The sequence below is a fragment of the Phyllobates terribilis genome, unplaced genomic scaffold (genome assembly GCF_046119375.1).
Source record: "Phyllobates terribilis strain yellow unplaced genomic scaffold, ASM4611937v1 Scaffold_4__5_contigs__length_816908805, whole genome shotgun sequence".
Classification (NCBI taxonomy): Eukaryota; Metazoa; Chordata; class Amphibia; order Anura; family Dendrobatidae; genus Phyllobates; species Phyllobates terribilis.
The window spans coordinates 163,268,491-163,288,574 of NW_027362764.1; positions in this window are offsets into that span (position 1 = coordinate 163,268,491).

A 20,084-nucleotide genomic window follows, 5' to 3' on the forward strand; every position below is an offset into this window, starting at 1 on the left:
CAAGTTCAGATACTGTAGGAAAAGGGAAGGTATGGACAGAGAGACAAACAGGTAACAGGCTAGGATACAGTTCAGACAGGAACTGCTACTGCAATGAGATACAAGAACGAGCCTGGGTATACAGCCCCCAGAGTGGTGGAAACAGACTAGAAGTCACATGTAACAGGCCTGGGTATAGAGCCCCCAGAGTGGCGGTAACAGACTAGAAGTCAGAGATAACAGGTCTGGGTATGCAGACCCCAGAGTGGCGGAAACAGACTAGAAGTCAGAGATAACAGGCCTGGGTATGCAGCCCCCAGGATGGCAGAAACAGACAAGATACAGGACAAGACCTGGCAATTCAGTTGCAAAGACAAACTGAATGAAGGTGTTGCTCAGGCACCTCCTTCTGGGTGGAGGGGGTTTAAATATCCAGTGACTCACAGCAATAGACTGGAGACGCATTAGGGGTGCGCCCACAGCAGCTATAAGAATCAGGAAGTAACCGGGCTGCCGCCCTAAGCAGTCAGTCAAGAGACATGCACACAGCATGAACTGGAGCAAGGTTTGCAGGCTGGACTGACAGGTAAGATTGCGGTCTTGCATAGTGGGAGGTGGTGCACTATGCAAGCTCGCCGCCAGGGATGTTACAGTACCCCCCCTTTTACGCCCCCTCTTCTTCAAGCCTGCAAGGGTCTTCTGTAGATAATTTGGAGGCCAATCCTTCTCTTCAAGAGGATTACCTCTTCAGTTCATTAGAGGAAACGAAACTGATCTCATCATCTTGGTGACTAGGATGCTTCCTCCTATCAAGCCATCCTCAGCAACAGATGAAGTGGGTGCAGTACCAGGAACAGCACACAGGAAAGTCTCTCTCCATTTGTTATCAGGTAGCACCCTGGTGGATTCAGGAGACAACTGGAGGTCCTCCGCCTGGTTGGAGGGGTGCAGAGACAAGGGGGTAATCACTGCTTCGAAGTACACTTTGCCAAGCTTACTGGATGAAGTGGACAAAGTACCAGGTACAGGGTTGTAGGAAAGTCTCTCTCCATTTGTTATCAGGTAGCACCCCGGAGGTTTCAGGAGACAACTGGAGGTCCTCCGCCTGGTTGGAGGGGTGCAGAGACTCGGGGGTAAACACTGCCTTGATGGACGTAGGACCAGATTTATTAGAGACGGAGGGTCCTTGCTTTAGGACCATCTTCAGACTTTTTTCAGAGATGACATGACTGTAAGGCGGGACGGTACCTGAAGCCAGATCATTGGTACAATCGTCGAGACTGTGGGGAAATCGCCTCCGCTTCTCTTCCTTCGGAGACTTCAGCGCACAGCAAGTCAGCGACTAGCAGATCTGGTGAATAAGAAGAAACTGATGACTGTCCTGAAGATGTGGGGACTGGACACCCCTTGTACCTTAGCAGTCCCCCAGGATGCACCATGCAGGATCTCCAGACCTGGGCACTAGATCTCTCGGCTCTGAACGACCTGTGGGTAAGCCAGTCAGCACCTGGAATGTGAACTTCTTCATGTGTAATGCTCCAATCTGGAGCTTAATTTGTACAGACATATTTTGACTGTTTCTGAGTAGGGCTCATCCTTCTGCTGACAATGCCCAAACCGGCTTCTGGAGTTGTCGGACGGGAATCAGACACCGACTCTTCAAGGCTTTAAGCCTGAAACTTCCAGTTAATCCAAGGCCTTCACTTGCCACGGAGACAGTCATGGTCATCTGTGGAGAGGAAACACTAACGCCAATGGAAACCTCTCCTACAGGCCTAATGTCTTGGGATTCTCCAACCTTCACTGGACAAAGACTGTCAGGGGGTCCCAAACCACCGCAGTGGGACCGCAATCCAATTTTGTGACTGAGTTCTAGCTTCTGCTTTTCCTGACGAACATAGTCATCCTTCATGGATTCTGTGCAGAAAGCTGCCTCTACAGGCTGGGGAACAGGAGGTCTTTGGGAGGACAGAACATGGCGTGACGGTTTACCTCTACGCCTTGCACGTCTGGACTGCCTCTTGAGGTTGGGAAGAGAAGTATTCTGTGGAGCATAGTCATCCTGTGTGGATTCTGGGTGGGCAGCAGTCTCTTCAGGCTGGAGGACTGGTAGGCTACCTACACACATTACCCATCGGGTCTGCTCCGGGATATTGGGAAGGGAAGCTTTAGCAGAGGCTTCAGGATTAGGGTCATCGAAGACCATTAGAAAGGCCACCAGGAAGGCCTGCAGGTCAAAGACGATAGGATCCCATGCTTCCCATAGGGGGGTGATCCATTTCAAGGCGTCACCCACTAGGTATGACATCATAAATGCCACTTTAACCAGATCGGTAGGAAAATAGTGAGCATAGAACTTGAAATGCAGCATGCATTGCTCCAGAAATGCACGGCTTCATTTTGGATCCCCATAGTACCGTGGTGGATCCGCAGGAACGAGTGCTGATAGATCCATTTGGGCTGGTGCGTAAATCGCCTGGGCCATAGCTTGAGAATTTTTTTTTCTTGGTGCACGTATTCGCCAGACAAGGATTCAAAATGTCTCTGAGAGCGAAAGGCCGTGGGGCTCAACGAGAACCATGGACTGAGCAAACTGTTACGCTCGCGCTCGGACTGACTGGTGTGAGCGTGATTAGTGATCCCACTGTACCATGAACCGAGGAGTGCCTGGAGGGGCGTAACTAAGTATCAATCTGATCCAACCAAGGTTGCACGGCGGCTCAGTCGACTCCATGAACCAAGGAGGAACCGAGCAGAGGGACCAGGTGCTACTCCAGGTCAGACCCCGGTCACAGCTATTGACCCACACCGGGCAATGCAGGAACAGGCGAATACTGGTAAGCATGGCCAGTATGCAGACAGGTGGGTACTGGCAAGTACGGCTGGTATGCAGACAGGTGGGTACTGGCAAGTACGGCTGGTATACAGACAGGTGGGCACTGGCAAGCACGGCTGGTATGCAGACAGGTGGGCACTGGCAAGCATGGCTGGTATGCAGACAGGTGGGCACTGGCAAGCATGGCTGGAATGCAGACAGGGAGGTACTAGCAGGTTGGAGCGCAGGCTGGATAGGGTCCAGTACAGACTAGGAGACAGGTACAGAGCCGCAGATGCGGTAGACAAGCAGAGTAAAGCGAAACCGCCGGAGCGGAGGACAAGGCAGAGCAGAGAGGAACTGCTGGTGCGGTGAGCAAGCAGAGCGGAGTGAAAACCGCAGGTGCGGTGGACAAGGCAGAGCAGAGAGGAACCTTCGGAGCCGTGGACAAGGCAGAGCAGAGCGAAACCGCAGGTGAAGTGGATGAGGCAGAGCAGAGCGAAACCGCAGGTGCGGTGGACAAGGCAGAGCAGAGTGGAACTGCCAGAGTGGTGGGCAAGGCAGAGCAGAGAGTAGCCGCCGGAGCGGTGGATAAGGCAAAGCAGAGGGAAGCCGCCGGAGTGGTGGGTAAGTCAGAGCAGAGAGAAGCTGCCGGAGTGGTGGGTAAGGCAGAGCAGAGGGAAGCCGCTGGAGCGGTGGGCAAGTCAGAGCAGAGAGAAAGCACTGGGGCGGTGAGCAGCAGAGCCGAACAGGGCTGAAGGTGCAGGCAGAGAGGACAGGGCTCTGTTCACATGGAACAGACTGGAAAATACAGGAAGATGGCTAGAACACAGGAAGAAGATACGGAGGAAGGGAAAAGGTACAAGCAGAACCAGATACACACAAGGTACTTACTATGAAGTAGCAAGTGGGCACAAAACTCACAAACAGAAATACAGAGACAACGAGTTAGAGTTAGGTGCAGGTTCAGATACTGTAGGAAAAGGGAAGGTACGGACATAGCGACAAACAGGTAACAGGCTAGGATACAGTTCAGACAGGAACTGCTACTGCAATGAGATACAAGAACGAGCCTGGGTATACAGCCCCTAGAGTGGTGGAAACAGACTAGAAGTCACAGGTAACAGGCCTGGGTATACAGCCCCCAGAGTGGCGGAAACAGACTAGAAGTCAAAGATAACAGGTCTGGGTATGCAGCCCCCAGAGTGGCGGAAACAGACCAGAAGTCAAAGATAACAGGTCTGGGTATGCAGACCCCAGAGTGGCGGAAACAGACTAGAAGTCAGAGATAACAGGCCTGGGTATGCAGCCCCCAGGATGGCAGAAACAGACAAGATACAGGACAAGACCTGGCAATTCAGTTGCAAAGACAAACTGAGTGAAGGTGTTGCTCAGGCACCTCCTTCTGGGTGGAGGGGGTTTAAATATCCAGTGACTCACAGCAATAGGCTGGAGACGCATTAGGGGTGCGCCCACAGCAGCTATAAGAATCAGGAAGTAACCGAGCCGCCGCCCTAAGCAGTCAGTCAAGAGACATGCACACAGCATGAACTGGAGCAAGGTTTGCAGGCTGGACTGACAGGTAAGATTGCGGTCTTACATAGTGGGAGGTGGTGCACTATGCGGGAGGTGGTGCACTATGCAAGCACGCCGCCAGGGATGTTACACAGAAACAGTGTCTGTGGGTGACACCACTGCTTCTTCCACTGTTGTGCGTGCACGCCAATCCCCTGTCCATGGCGCATGTGAAGATGCCTCTGTAAGCCAGGATCCAGTCGAACCTTGGGACGGACAAGTCCTCACGCCGCCGAGTATTGCGGGCCCTGGGTCAATCAGGGTTGCCCCCACATTCTACAGCTCCTGCATTTCCTCCTCCTCTTCAACCTCCATTTCCGAAATGACCACATCAGTCAGAAGCTGGAAGCACTGCAGCACTGCCTCAGCCAAGTGGCAGCAGGCTGTGCTGAAGCTAATATGCTTAGGTGACAAACTGCACACCGCTGAAAAGTTGTGGACAGCTCCGAAAGAGCAGGCAGATCTGTGGCTGGCATTGCTGAACCTACAGCCAGGCATGGTCGTGTGTGACAATGGCCGGAACCTGATGGCGGCTCTGAAGCGAGGTGAGCTCACACACGTACCATGCCTGGCCCATGTGCTTAACCTCATGGTTCAGCTGTTTCTCAAAACCTATCCAGATCTGTCTTATCTGCTTGTTAATGTACTCCGCGTGTGTGCCCATTTTAGAGAGTCGGCTACAGCTTCAGCCGCCCTTGCCATGCTTCAGCAGCGTTTGCAGCTTCCAGCTCACTGACTGGTGTGCGATGTCCCCACACGTTGGAACTCTACATTGCAGATGTTGGGAAGGATTTGTGAGAAGAAGAGGGCAGTTGTTGACTACCAGCATCAACACCGCCATCGGTATTCAGGTCAGACTCCACACATTAGACCTCAGGAGTGGACATGGATGTCAGACATTTGTACCATACTCCAAAACTTTGAGGAATCCACCAAGATGGTGAGCGTCGATGACGCCATACTTAGCGTCACCATCCTGCTTCTCTGTCTTCTGAAATGCTCCCTGCTCACAATTAAAGAGGATGCATTGCAGGCAGAGCACAATGAGATGGAGCAAATAACCATACAGGGTGATTCCACACAGCCCAGCCTTATCTCATCCCAATGTGGATTGGGTGACAATGAAGAGGAGGATGAGGAGGAAGAACAGGAGCTAGTTTCCTGCACTTTAGACGGTAATACCTGCACAACTGTCATACCGTGTGTTCAGCGTGGATGGCCTGAAGACAGGGAGGAGGAGGAAGAGGAGGATGAGGAGGATGAGGAGGATGAGGAGCAGAGGATGGTCAGTCGTCCTCTTGGTGAGGACATGGAAGTCTTGCCTTTTTGCAGTCTGGCACACATGACTGAGTTTATGTTATGCTGCCTTTCCCGTGACCCTCACGTTGTCCAAATTTTGGGTGACAGTCATTACTGGTTGGTGACACTTCTAGACCCACGCTACAAGGAGAACTTTCTCTTATTTCCACGCAGGACAGGCCTAATAAATGGGTCAGTAGCAGAAGGCCCTTGTTGCGTAATTATTTAAAAAATTCACATCTGAAAACGCTGGTGGCAGAGGTCATAGTTCGTTGGACAACCAAGGAGTACAGGCGAGAGAGACACAAATGCAATTCAGAAGAGGCAGGGGAACACTGTCAAACTTCTGGGACAGTTTTCTCAGACCCTCCCATCGCACAGGCCCTGAGGCGTAGGGTACTCTCACAATGAGGGAAAAGTTTCGGAAGATGGTGAGGGAGTACCTTGCCGACCATACCAACGTCCTCTGTGATTCCTCTGTGCCTTATAATTATTGGGTATCCAAGCTGGACACGTGGAATGAACTGTCTCTCTACGCCTTTGAGGTCCTGGCCTGCCCTGCCGCTAGCGTTTTGTCAGAGCGAGTTTTTAGTGCTGCTGGTGGAATTATAACCGATAGGCGCATCCGCCTGTCAACTGAAAATGCTGACAGGCTGACTCTTAGAAAAATGAACAAGCACTGGATTTGGCCAGACTTTTCAACACCACTGAATGATAGCAGCGTAGCACTGTCTTTTTTTGGGAGGTCTAACTCTATTTGCATGCACTTTTGTCTTCACACCCAGACATGGGTATAAGCTTCCTGATTTTGTCTATTTGCTCTGGTCCTCCTCCTTCTCCTCATCCTCATCCTCTACCACCATATCACCACAATATCTACCATATCACCATATCTACATCTCTTGCAAGGGGCATTGTAGTTCCTCCAAATTTTTTGCAGCTGTTGCATTTATTGCATAGGCAAACAGTATGGGAGACCCACTTCCTAATAATGGGAGCATTGTTTTCAGGAGGCTCTCTGACCTCTGCGTCTCTTGCAAGGGACATTGGAGTTTCTCCAAATTTTTGGCAGCTGTTGCATTCACTGCATAGGCAAACAGTATGGGAACCCACTTCCTATAAATGGGAACATTGTTTTCAGGAGGCCCTCCGACCTCTACGTCTTTTGCAAATGACATTGGAGTTCCTCCAAATTTTTGGCAGCTGTCTCATTCACTGAATAGGCAAACAGTATGGGAGACTCACTTCCTAATAATGGGAACATTGTTTTCAGGAGGCCCTCTGACCTCTATGTCTCTTGCAAGGGACATTGGAGTTCCTCCAAATTTTCGTCAGCTTTTGCATTCACTGTATAGGCAAACAGTATGGGAGACCCACTCCTTTCTAATGGGAACATGACATTACTGTGGCCCAGCTCTATGTGTCTTTAAATTGTTATTGGGGGTATTTCCTAAATTTTGGCAGCTATTGGACTCACTGCATACCCTATAACTGTATAGCGGACCCGCTGCTTTCTAACGGGAAAATGTCGTTACTGTGTCCCATCTCTATGTGTCTTTAAATTGTTAATGGGGTTTTTCCCAAATTTTAGCAGCCCTTGCAGTCACTGCATGGGCATTACCACTATAGGAGACAAACTCCTTTATAATGGGAACATTTTTTTTTACTTAGACCCTCCTCATTGTCTCTTCAAAGGGGTATTGGGGTGCGTCCACATTTTTGGCAGCTCTTGCAGTCACTGCATACGCAATAACAGTATATGAGACCCACTCGTTAATAATGGGAACAACAAAGCATAGCCGACTGCTGGCCCTTTAAGAATAGTAAGGGCTGCCTGATGGCCCTATAAGAATAGGCTTTGTGACTTGCAGAGTCCTTCCTTCATAAATGAAATAGGATGTGTCTGATCATGTCTCACACACCACATGGCCAGATAAGGTAGTAAAATGATAAAATGACATTTCCCGGTGAATGCATTTTTCACCGTTGAAAGCAATGAAAAAGTGCAAAAACGCATCAAAAACCCTAAGTGTGAATATAGCCCAAAGTGTGGAGGAGAATTTTTGGTTATTTATTTTGCCTTATATACAAGTCATTACCCTGGAAAGGATGTTCCTTAACATTTTTCCTAGGAAAATCCATTTTGGTTTCGTTTTTGTATGTTTTATTGTGAGTCTGTAAAAGCGGCGTAATACCTCTGACAACGTTGTTGACAGCAGTGACCTGGGAGTCAGAGATGCTTCCAGGGGTCTTCCCCATGCTGTTCCCATGTAATTTGAGCACTGTTCCCATCGACTTGGGCAATTTTTATGCCCTCTGCAAACTGCTGGGGGGAGCCACCTGAAAAATGCTCAAGTTTCCCATAGACTTACATTGGGCTCGTTACTTGGACCAAGCACTCAAGCATTCCAATTTGCTCGACCCGAGCAACGAGTACCCGAGCATTTTAGTGCTCGCTCATCACTAATCCCCAGTCCTCTTTATAGATCCAGTAGAAGCAAAATGCTGCAATATGGCTCTATGGACGCTCCAAAACCTATAGAACGTGTAAAAGTCTATAAGGTCCACATTGTACTTCTATAGGGCCACAAGGATTGATACTGATATTATCCAGATTGTGTGGTTTATTCTTTCAAATTGTTCTCTTCTATAAGTTTCTGAGGCCCTTTCTTTAAGGGTTCGTTCACACAAGCATATAAAAAATCTGTCCCATTCTCATCCAGAAAAGTGGTATGATTTTTTTCTCACTTGTCATCCGTGTGCTGTCCGTATACAATCCGTTTTTTTACTCATCAGTTATTTAATCTTTTACAGGACCATTTACAGTTTCCTATGCTACAGAATTGTAATGTAAATCGGATGCCATACTGATGGTCCATTTAACATCTGTTTTTTTTCCTCACACCTATCTGATTTCGAAGTCAAATCACAGCATGCTGTGATGTTTTTGCGCATAGAGCTGAGAAAAAATACGCAGATCTGCACTGCATTATTGAATAACATTGGTTCGAGTGAAATACCATTTTTTTCTTGCATTGCACTCGTCTGATTTACATGCAAGTGTGCGCGAATCCTAAAAGTTAAAATATTTATTCCATGGCCTGTTATATTCTAGAGTTGGTACGAATCAATTTGCAGGACCCGGTGCATTGGCCAGGTCAGGCAGGATTCGGTTCTCAAGGTTCCCATCCAGCACTCTGTGATTACTGATCTGGTCGATGGACCTGGTTCTGCGAATAGCTTTGCATCAGCTCTATTATATTCCCATGATTACTTGGTGAGGAGAAGCCTTGAACAATATGCAAAATCATGTCAAATGGCAGCAATGAGCAATCGGTTTCTGTACTGTAGTTAGGTGATGGTGAATTATTGGACATCAGTGAAATCCAGGGTAATGCAAAATTCATACATAGTATATTGCAAAACTGTTTATTTTTACATTTTTGGAACACTGTGTTCAGTTTTACAAGCCCAGGAAACCACTTTATGGTACAATTGTCAGTTCTATTAATATATAAGCAGTGCACAAGTCAGAAATGTGTATTTGTGAGATGTTTTTCTTCCTACTTTTGCATTATAACATCTATTTTGGACATTAGCAAACGTTTGGTTTTAGTAATATTTGCCTTTTATAAGTATTGCATTCTCAGAAATTGCAGAAATAAAAAAATAAAATATGGACTCTACCTAGAGTGATATCACTTGGTCCTGTTGGTCCTCCCTAACTATGATTCAGACATACTATCATGGAGGAAAGTCTCTTTCATTTTTCCTTCTGGCTGTGTTGCCATTATTTGCACAGAATTTTTCAGTGTTGCATGATGTTTGATAGAATAGGAGCATCTTAAGATATTACACTTTGCCTCCTGCCTGAAATGAGTTTGCAACTTTTTTGCGAATTCTTTGAAAACTCACAATTTATAAATCTGGCTCCAATGAAACCTCACATCTGATACATTTTGCATGATCCATGGGCAGCATGTATCAGACACTGGCTGTATGATCTCATCCATGTATAATAATAATAATAATCTTTATTTATATAGTGCCAACATATTCCGCAGCGCTTTACAATGCAGAGGTTCATATACAACAGTCATAAGTAACTTAGCTAAAGATAATACAATAATTAAAGCAAAAATAATGACGACCCTGCTCGTAAGAGCTTACAATCTACAATCTACAATACATACTATCATGTATGTTTGACTCTGAAACGCTGTGATGTTTCGGAGAGAAATATAGTTTAAAAACTGCCGGGACCCGAGTGGTGCTGCAGACTAGTCAGACAGGTGTGTCCATGGCGGCTTCTCCCCGCCCTGGAGTAATAGGCCTCTCCTTATTCCCGCACATAGGAAGAGACCTGTTAATCCAGGACACCGGGCGAGGAGAAGCTTTTAAAGTATGTTTTAAAACCTGTGGGGTGGCTTTTAAAATATGTTTTTCTCTGAAATGCTGCAATATTTCAGAGTAATACATGCCTGACTGAGATCATACAACCAGTGTCTGATACATGCTGCCCGTATATCGAGCAGCATGTATCAGCTGTCAAGTTGTCTGTAAAGGGATTGTTTTGTGTCTGTTCTTCAGGACTGCACTGCTCTCTTGCCTCTTAGCTTCCTGCTTATCAGGGGGCGGTGCACTTCCGAAGATGGGCAGTTTGGCTGGCAGCATGGCTGAGTTGCTGGGCTGAACTACGTGTTCTCTAGGGCTATGTTCACACAAGTTTTTTTTTGTCTGCAGCAAAACCTGATCTCCTGGCAGGAAAGAAAGCTGCATCAGAAATGCAGATTTTGGTGCATTTTTTGGTGCGTTTTTCAGCATCCCAAAAGTTCAGCTTTGCTTCCACCACAGAAGCATGAACACAGGTCACCAATGCAAGACATATGTGAAAACATATTAACCAGAATTTCAAATGTATCAGTCTGGGGAGGTGAATTGTTCAGGAATAGTTTTTCTAAGACACTGGCAGTGCATTGACTTTGTATGACACTATTTACTTTCACATTGTGGTCTGCCATTCAGTTGCACAGGCATTGTTCAATTTCACACCTCCCTGGGCCACAAGTATTGTTCAATATCACAGGTAGCTCAGCCAAAGTTTACACTGTACACATCACTAATTTAATTAAACTCTCCTAATACAAGCTACCATCTCAGTGACCAAGACAAGATGATAAAATAACAAAAATAAATGTGTTTCTGTCATGGGTGTGTCAGGTTTGACAGACAGTCATTTTGGATCCAGCTGTAGAATGTCGCTGCGGTGATCCAGCGGTGATCTCCTCCTTCTGCCGCTAATTAACACACCCTTGCTAGATCTTTAAATACCCTCAGTTTCTCCAGAGAGTTGCTGGCGATAGAGTTAATTCCCCTGTTCAGTTCTATAGTTCTGGCAGTCGGCTGGATTCTTCTTGGAGTTCCTTTGTAGATTCTGGTCGTCTTCTCTCTGGTGTCTTCTCAAAGCTAAGTGTATCCCCTTGTATGTTTCCCTTGTTTGTCTTTAGTTGCAGTGGGGCTGACTAGTGCTCACCCCTCCCACTCCCAACCTAGGGCCTAACTCTAGGGTCAGCCAGGGCTAAGGTATCCTGTTCGGCTCAGGTATCCCAAGTCCAATCTTTCTGGCCCTGAGAGACAAGCTATGAATTATTTCATTGCTGAGAGTCTGGAGAAGTTACATATCAGACCCTCATCTTCACCCGTGGTGGCAGGATTCTTCTTCGTTAAGAAGAAAGATGGGGTTCTCCGTCCCTGTTTAGATTTCCGGGAATTGAATCAAATTACTGTCCGAGATCCTTATCCTGTTCCACTGATTCCAGTTTTATTCAATCAGGTTGTGGGAGCTAAGGAGTTCTCCAAGTTGGACTTAAGGGGAGCCTACAATCTGGTAAGAATCAAAGAAGGGGATGAATGGAAAATGGCATTCAATACCCTGTGGGGCATTTCGAGAGTCTGGTTATGCCTTTTGGTTTAACCAATGCACCTGCGGTGTTCTAACATTTCATAAACAATATTTTCCATCATTTAGTGGGCAGGTTTGTGGTGGTCTATCTGGATGATATTTTGGTTTACTCACCTGATTTTGAGACGCATCAGGGTCATGTTAAACAGGTACTACAGACAGTAAGAGATAAACTATATGCCAAACTTGAGAAATGTGTTTGTGCTGTTCAGGAGGTACAATTTTTGGGATACCTGTTGTCATCATCAGGTTTTTGGATGGATCCGGAGAAGATCCATGCTGTACTTGATTGGGACCGTCCAAGAACCTGAAGGCATTACAGTGCTTTCTGGGATTTACTCATTTTTACCATAGGGAAAATATATATTCTTGTACCGTGCTAGCCAGTAGGTAGAAAAATATTTACATTTGAGAGTCCTCAGTGGTTGATACCTTTTAATGGCTAATTGAAAAGATGGTAACAAATTGCAAGCTTTCGAGACTACTCAGGTCTCTTCATCAGGCAGAGTATACCACAAAAGCTGTAGAGTCACATATTTATACACAATAAGACACACAAGAAAAAAAAAATGAAATAGGTAAGACAGGTGATGAAAAACAGAGTTATTATGGAAGAGATAAACAGTTCTGGCTATAAATATTTTAGCAGTTAATAGATAAGGAGTGTGAAGGTTTTATTGTCCTGTGACCAGGTCCAGTGTTGTGATGGCCTCACAATTCTGAGGAGCACATTCCTTGATGTAGAATGACATAAATCCATGCGACACATTCATTCCTGCTCTGAAAGTGTTAAAGGTCATCATCAGTTTATATTCTGAGATTCTTCTTTCTCTTTGAGATTTGAAGTTACCTTTTAATACTAGTAATTTCATATCTTTTATGCTGTGATGAGGGGAACATCGCTGCTGAGTCACGGTTTTGGTGACGCAACAGTGACCTCACCAGCGATGTCGCTATATGTGACACTTTGCAGCGATCAGGCCCCTGCTGTGAGGTCGCTGATCGCTGCAAAATGTCCTGGACCATTTTTTGGTCTTTGCCCTCCCGCTGGTCAGCACACATCACTGTGTGTGACCAGCGGGACCAGCGATCAGGCTGGTAACCATGATAAACAGCGGGTTACTAGGGGCACACGCGCACTTAGTAACCCGCTGTTTATCATGTTTATCATGGTTACCACTCTGCTACGGTGAGCGGTAACCTCCCGCTCACCGTAGCAGAGTGGTAACCATGATAAACAGCGGGTTACTAGGTGCGCGTGTGCCCCTAGTAACCCACTGTTTATCATGGTTACCAGCCTGTTCCTGCTTCAGCAGGCTGGTAACCAGGAGCAGGACATCGTGGAAAGATTCTTTCCATGATGTCGCTGCTCCACTGATCGCTGGTGAGCCTGCCTGTTTGACAGCTCACCAGCGATCACATAGCGACGCAGCAACGATCCCTGACAGGTCGTATCGTTGTCGGGATTGCTGTAGCATCGCTAAGTGTGACGGGGCCTTAACTCTGTGCTTGCTGGTCATTAAGGTGGTAAGGCAACTGCGGACCTCCTTTCTCATCATTTTTGGTGGATGGGGTTGCATCAGGATGTGGTTGAACATGTGTCTTCTTGCAATATTTGCGCACGTGTAATGGACACAAAAGGGCCTCTAAGAGGAATCTTACAGGGTGCTTCAAAGATAGAGAGAGATTGCCATCTGCTGGTCAGGCACAGTCATGCGGAACCGAGATGTACAAGAGAAGTTGAAGGGGGAGCAGATTTAGACGCTGGACTCAGTCAGGTGACTTCCAGGAAGGTACAAGAGGCCAGCGCGCCAAGCCTGAGGGGTTTGTGGTGCCAAGCAGCAGAGAGGAGCAGACGTGCTCCCTGCGTGCTGAGAAGCCCCGCGTGGCAGGTTTAAGCCTGAGGCCTGCGAGGTGCCACAGCCGGGCACCGGTGAATGAGCTCCGGATCCCTCACAGATGTGACTCGAGTGTTGTGCCTACTGAAGAGAGTCGGAACCTGCTTGCGGTGCTGAGTGAGTTTGCGGAACCCGAAGTCGCCCGCCGACAGACAAAGTCTGGACCCCCCTACCCTCGGCTTGAGAGACTGCCTCCAACGGCCAGGAAGAGAGGAGTTGGGAGACTGCTGAGCCAGGAAAGTCACGCCAGTGAAAGCAAAGGAGCTGCATGCGTGAACAGGGCCGTCACTTCTACTGTTCACTCACGGTACCAGGGTCAGTTGGGTTTAGGTACTCAGGTTGGGTGGGGAGCAGTTGGGGCGGAAGAAGCTAAACTTGTTCTAATTGATTTTGTCCGGAAGAGACTTGCAGCCTAGCGGGAATAACCGGTGACCCCCACTAGGGCCCTATACAGAGATAAAGAACTGACGTGGTGACTCCCCTGACTGGGTGCACCACATTACTTTGAGAGACTTTGTATTTTGCTAATATTTCAAATTACCATTCAATACCCTTGTTGTTATCCCCTTGTTAAGAATACCTGTTTTATATATACATAAACTGTTTATAATCATCTCCCACTCTCCTTGCCTTGTGTCTGTGTGCGTTGCATTCCGGCACCTGCATTACACACGTTCTAATGTATCGCACAATCGTCTGTCTGGTCCTTTTCTGCCGCTGTCTATTCCTAGCAGACCATGAACACACTTGTCCATGGATTTTATTACTGACCTACCGGTATCTGCAGGCAAGATTGTGTTACAGGTGGTTTTAGATAGGTTCAGGAAAATGGTTAATTTCATCACATTACCAACACTTCCGAATGCCAAGTCTCTTACTCAGGTAATCATTAACCCTACAATGCGTATCGAGGGCCTTTTACGCCCCGGTGCTTACTTTTTTGCAATTATCTGCAAAATTACTTTAGTTAGAATTTTGAAACTCTAGGTATTCCTCAAGTATGTCGTTGTTGGTAATATCCAGTTGTTCATATAATTTTTTTGATAGGCATTTTGGTGTAACAATGGTTTTTTGGGGAAAACCATATCTGTACGGAACTGGGGCCTTTCAGGCCCCCGCTATTTTTATCATGTACTCAGCAGTGTTTGTGTCTCAAGCTACTTTATTTGTAGTCAGAGTTGCTGGTGGAGGGGCCAGGGGGTGGATCATGCCATGTGAGGATGTCATGTGATTTTGGGAGGGAGTGATAAGGTCTAAAAGGAAGACGTATCGCTTCTGCAAAAAATAAGTCCTGGAAAAATATCTCAAAAGAGGAACTTTATGCATATATTGGACTTTTACTGCTGGCAGGGAGTCAAAAATCGTATGCTGTTCCAATAAGAGAATTATTTGTGGACCCACTTTCTGATCCACACTATAAAGCGACAATGGCAGTGGACAGATATGAGGAAATTAGAAGAAACATTCGATTTGATGATAAGCGAACTTGTGCAGCGAGGTTCCAAACAGACAAATTAGCCCCTATCAGTTATATCTGGAACATATTTATCAAAAATTGCACCAAACTTTATAATCCTAGTACTAATGTTACAGTAGATGAGCAACTTGTACCCTTCAGAGGACGTTGCAAGTTCATACAATACATGTCCAGTAAACCAGCCAAGTATGGAATAAAAATCTTCTGGATGTGTGATTCTGCAAATTATTATGGCATAAATGGCCTTATCTACTGTGGCAAAGAAGTTGATGCTACAGTACAGAAAGATCTAGGGTCTCAGATTGTGAAAACACTTGTGTGGCGCCCCTGAGGGTTCAGTCACCATAGGGGTACTGCACCTCAGTTCGAGGTGTGGTATCTCCTCTCCCAGGTAAGGATGGAGCATCTCACAGGACCCCACTTCACCATTCAACACTACACCACTCCTGTCCTGAAGGGGGCCTAAATGCACCAGGGTGCTGCCCCGGCCCGGGATAGAGGGGATGGGGGGAACCAAAAGATAGGGGGAACCATGTAGTGGGTGAGGGTGGAGGACACACTTTTAGGAAACACTTATTTTTTTATATTTAATCTACGGCCATCTTAAGTTCAAGGTCTTTGATTGTGATATTCGTCTGTGATTGTGGTCTTCGTCTCTGATTGTGGTCACCCGCCAGAGTCCAGCAGGCCGCAGCCGACTGAAGATACACGGTCCTTGTTCTCTGGCCTTGAGACGAGGAGCAGGTCAGAGTTAACCACTGTCTCTACCCGGTCAAGGTCCTTACCTAAGAAGGCCTGGAGGGGAGCGGAGGAGACAGGCTCCACAGGCAAAAGGATCTTAGGGGGATACGGACGGAGCGGCCTACGCCACCTGTATTCTTTATTCTGGCCTAGTCAGAGGTATTCCTGCTGCAAAAGGGGTGACCGGCCCCCGATATCTGACTTTGTTACTTCACGTCTCAGCCGGAAAAGCCCGGAGGATTAGTGGATCCCAGGGGGGATGCGGACGGAGCGGCCTACGCCACCTGTATCTCTCTACCTGTGTTTTATCCAGTGGGACCCGGCTTTACACCTTGTTCTAACCACACACAGTCAGGAGAAGACTTAGTGGGAGAACAACCTTACAAAGGAGAGGAACACACACCAGAGGGGTCTCGACAGGTGCTCCTGATCTAGCTGGAAAGTGCTGAACCCCCTTCCCGGTGGCCGCAGTACGCCGTGTGTATCAGAGGGAAGCTTTGCGGCTAAAGTTCATCTGAATGTGAGTAAAAACCCTGGATGACTTCACACACCGCCTCAGCCTGTTATTTCCTGCATGGCACTGCACCCACCACTCTTCCTCACACTGCCCTGAGGCCTGCTCCGCCTGCGGGGAGCCGTATTCATCTAAGCTGCCCGTAACACCGGCCTCAGTGGACTGAAGCAGCGCTGGTGCTCATCACCGGAAACCGTAGGTGGCGTAGTTGAAAAATACCACTCTTACTTGAAAGCCCATTAAAAGCCTTTTATGTGACCGCCCTGGGCATGGACCGGGTCCAGGCCACGACTGCCTCCCCCGCTGCCCCTGCACCGACCCGGCTCCAAGTAACCCCATTTCTCAGGGAGGGCCTCACACTTGAAGTACCAATATACGATTCAGGTAGAAACATTACCATGGACAATTATTTTACCAATGTTGCGCTGGGCAATTTTCTGCTTGAAAAAGCTGTTACACTTGTTGGTCCTATGAAGCAAACTGATGAGAAATTCCTCAAGCAATGAAACACAATCCACAGCGAGCACTTTATGAGAGTGTATTTGGTTTCAATAACAAAGCGACACTGGTATCTTACAAAGCGTAGAAGGAGAAATCCATTATATTACTCAGTAACATGCATTATGACAGCAGTATTGACATCAATGACAGGAAATTGAAACCAGAAATCATCCTGTATTACAATAAGACTAAAGGACATGTAGACAAAATGGATGAATTGGTGGGAGAATATTCATGCAAGAGGCAAACAAGACGTTGGTGTAACGGGTCGGGGAGGTGGAACCTCTGAGCAACTATACAAGGGGGCAGTCCTTGTAAGGAAGCGGGTGGCTCCCAGGGAAGGCGGGCAGGTAGTCACGGCTAGTGACGGGGACAGTCTCTGGGTAGAAGGGCAGGAGGACACGGCAGGTGACAGGGACAGTCTCTGGGTAGAAGGGCAGGAGGTCACGGCAAGTGACGGGGACAGTCTCTGGGTAGAAGGGCAGGAGGACACGGCAGGTGACAGGGACAGTCTCTGGGTAGAAGGGCAGGAGGTCACGGCAAGTGACGGGGACAGTCTCTGGGTAGAAGGGCAGGAGGTCACGGCAAGTGACGGGGACAGTCTCTTGACAGGCGGGTGGTCACGGCAAGTGACGGCAGAGCCTCCAGGTAGGCTAGCAGGCAGGTAGCAGGTGGACGCTCCCAGGTGAGCGGACAAGAGTCTCTGGACAGGCAGGTGGTCACAGCAAGTGACGGCTCCAGGTAGGCTAGCAGGCAGGTAGCAGAGGAGCGCTCCCAGGTGAGCGGGCAAGAGTCTCTGGACAGGCAGGTGGTCACGGCACGTGACGGCAGAGCCTCCAGGTAGGCTAGCAGGCAGGTAGCAGGTGAGCGCTCCCAGGTCAGCGGGCAAGAGTCTCTGGACAGGCAGGTGGTCACGGCAGGTGACGGCAGAGCCTCCAGGTAAGCAAACAGGCAGGTAGCAGGTGAGCGCTCCCAGGTGAGCGGGCAGACTGATCCATAGACAGACTGGCAGGGCTGGTAGGCAGACTGTCGGACCGCAGATAGATAAGTAACAGGCAGGAATCTGGCAGGTGACTGGCAGGTGACTGGCAGGTAACTGGCAGGTAACTGGTAACGGGACCTGAGGGCTGAAGCAGAATTGAAAGGCTTTGCAACAACATTGCTTGGGCATCTCCATTTTGGAGGAGGTGCCTTATATATGGTGAGGTCCTCCGGCCATTGGCCGGGGACTCCTTAGGACGGCGCGTGTGGCCCCTTTAAGAGAGGGGGAGCGCGCGCGCGCCCTAAGCACAGAGGCCGGGAAGCAGCGCGCGCTGCCAGCAGAGCGGGAGGAAGCCGCCGGGCACGGAGCGGAGAGGTGAGGGGAACGGCGTCCCTGCCTAGCAGGAGGCAGGGACGCCGACGCTACAGTTGGTCTGTAGTAATTTTTTCAAATATGCTTGATCTAGCAGCCCTGAATTCATTCATTATTTATACAGAAACTCATCCAGAATTCCATGCAAGGAGGAAGGACAGGAGACGCCTATTCTTGAAGGACCTTTTCCATGAACTTGTAATGCCTCACACGATGGAGTGAAGCAACATGAAATGCTTGCCAAAGCAAACTAAAGAAGCAATGAAATGGTGTGGCGTACAGTTTCAGGATATTCCAGGGCCAGGAGAAAGAAAACGAAAGCGTTGTTTCATTTGTCCAAGAAACTTAGAGAGGAAAACTGAGCGATATTGTACCACTTGTGGGGAAAATGTCTGTAAAGAACATTCTTCAGAAAAGATAACATGTGAAAATTGTTTGGAAGACCAATAAAATTGAAAAGGAAAAGTTAGAAAAGAAATGTAGCTGCAGCTAGTTTACTCTAGATTTATATACCTTTGTGTGTTTTTCATATCTTTGTTTGAAATTTGGAAAAAAAAATGTTTTTTGGTGTTTTCTACAAAAAATTATAATTAAAATGTTGTGTATTATTCATATCTTATTTTGCAATTTTGAAATAAACTTGTAAAAGTTATTTATGTGAGTTTCTCCATATGATTTGCACGGGGACCTAAAAGGTGTAGATTTGTGATGTCACGCATGCTAGGGTTAATGAGATTGTTAAGCTTTACGAAGTTCCTTCCGATGTAGTGTCAGATTGGGGGACCCAGTTTGTTTCTAAATCCTGGAAAGCTTGCTGTACTCGACTGGGGGTGCAGTTGTCTTTTTCTTCTGCCTTACATCCTCAGTCGAATGGACAGAGCTCATTAATCATAATTTGGAGACTTACCTCAGGTGTTTTGTCTCCAATAACCAGGAGGATTGGGCATCCTGCTTACCATTGGCTGAGTTTTCTATTAATAATCATCATCAAGTATCTACTGACAGGTCACCTTTCTTTGGTGCATATGGTTTTCATCAATAGTTTGGTACCTTTAGTGCGGGATTGGCTTCGGGAGTTCCTGAGGAGGAACATTTTGCTTCGTCGCTCTCTTCTGTGTGGCGGGGGGTTCAGAGTAATTTGAAGATCATGGGAGACAGATACAAATGTCTACCAGGAATATCAAGTTGAAGGTTCCTTCCTGCTTGGACCTAGATTTATTGGTCCCTATAAAATACCAGCCATCATTAACCCAGTAGCGTTTCGTCTTGAGTTACCTTCGGCTCTTAGGATCCACAATGTGTTTCACAGGTATCTGCTCAAGAAGTATGTTGTACCTCTTGAGTCCTACCCCCTGCCGCCACTCCCAATCATGGTTGGTGGCAATTTGGAATTCCAAATTTCAAAGATTGTGGATTCTCATCTTCAACGTCGTTCCCTTCAGTACTTGATGCACTGGAGGGGTTATAGTCCAGAGGAAAGGATGTGGGTTTCAGCATCAGAGGTGAATGCCCCTAGGTTGGTTCATTCTTTTCATGCCTCTCATCCAGGGAAACCTGGTCCTGAGTGTCCGAAGGCCACTCGTAGAAGGGGGAGTACTGTCATGGGTGTGTCAGGTTTGACAGATAATCATTCTGGATCCGGCTGTAGAAGGTCTCTGCGCTTGGCCTTGCATACACCTTCTTGATCTTTTCATCATTCCTCCTTCTCTAGGATGCAGCAGTGATCTCCTCCTTCTGCTGCTAATTGACACACCCTTGCTGGATCTTTAAATACCCTAATTTTCTCCAGAGAGTTGCTGGCGATAGAGTTAATTCCTCTGTTCAGGTCTAGAGTTCTGGCAGTCGGCTGAATTCTTCTTGGAGTTCCTTTGTAGTTTGTGATCATCATCTCTCTGGTGTCTTCTCAAAGCTAAGTGTATCCCCCTGTATGTTTCCCTTGTTTGTCTTTAGTTGCAGTGGGGCTGACTAG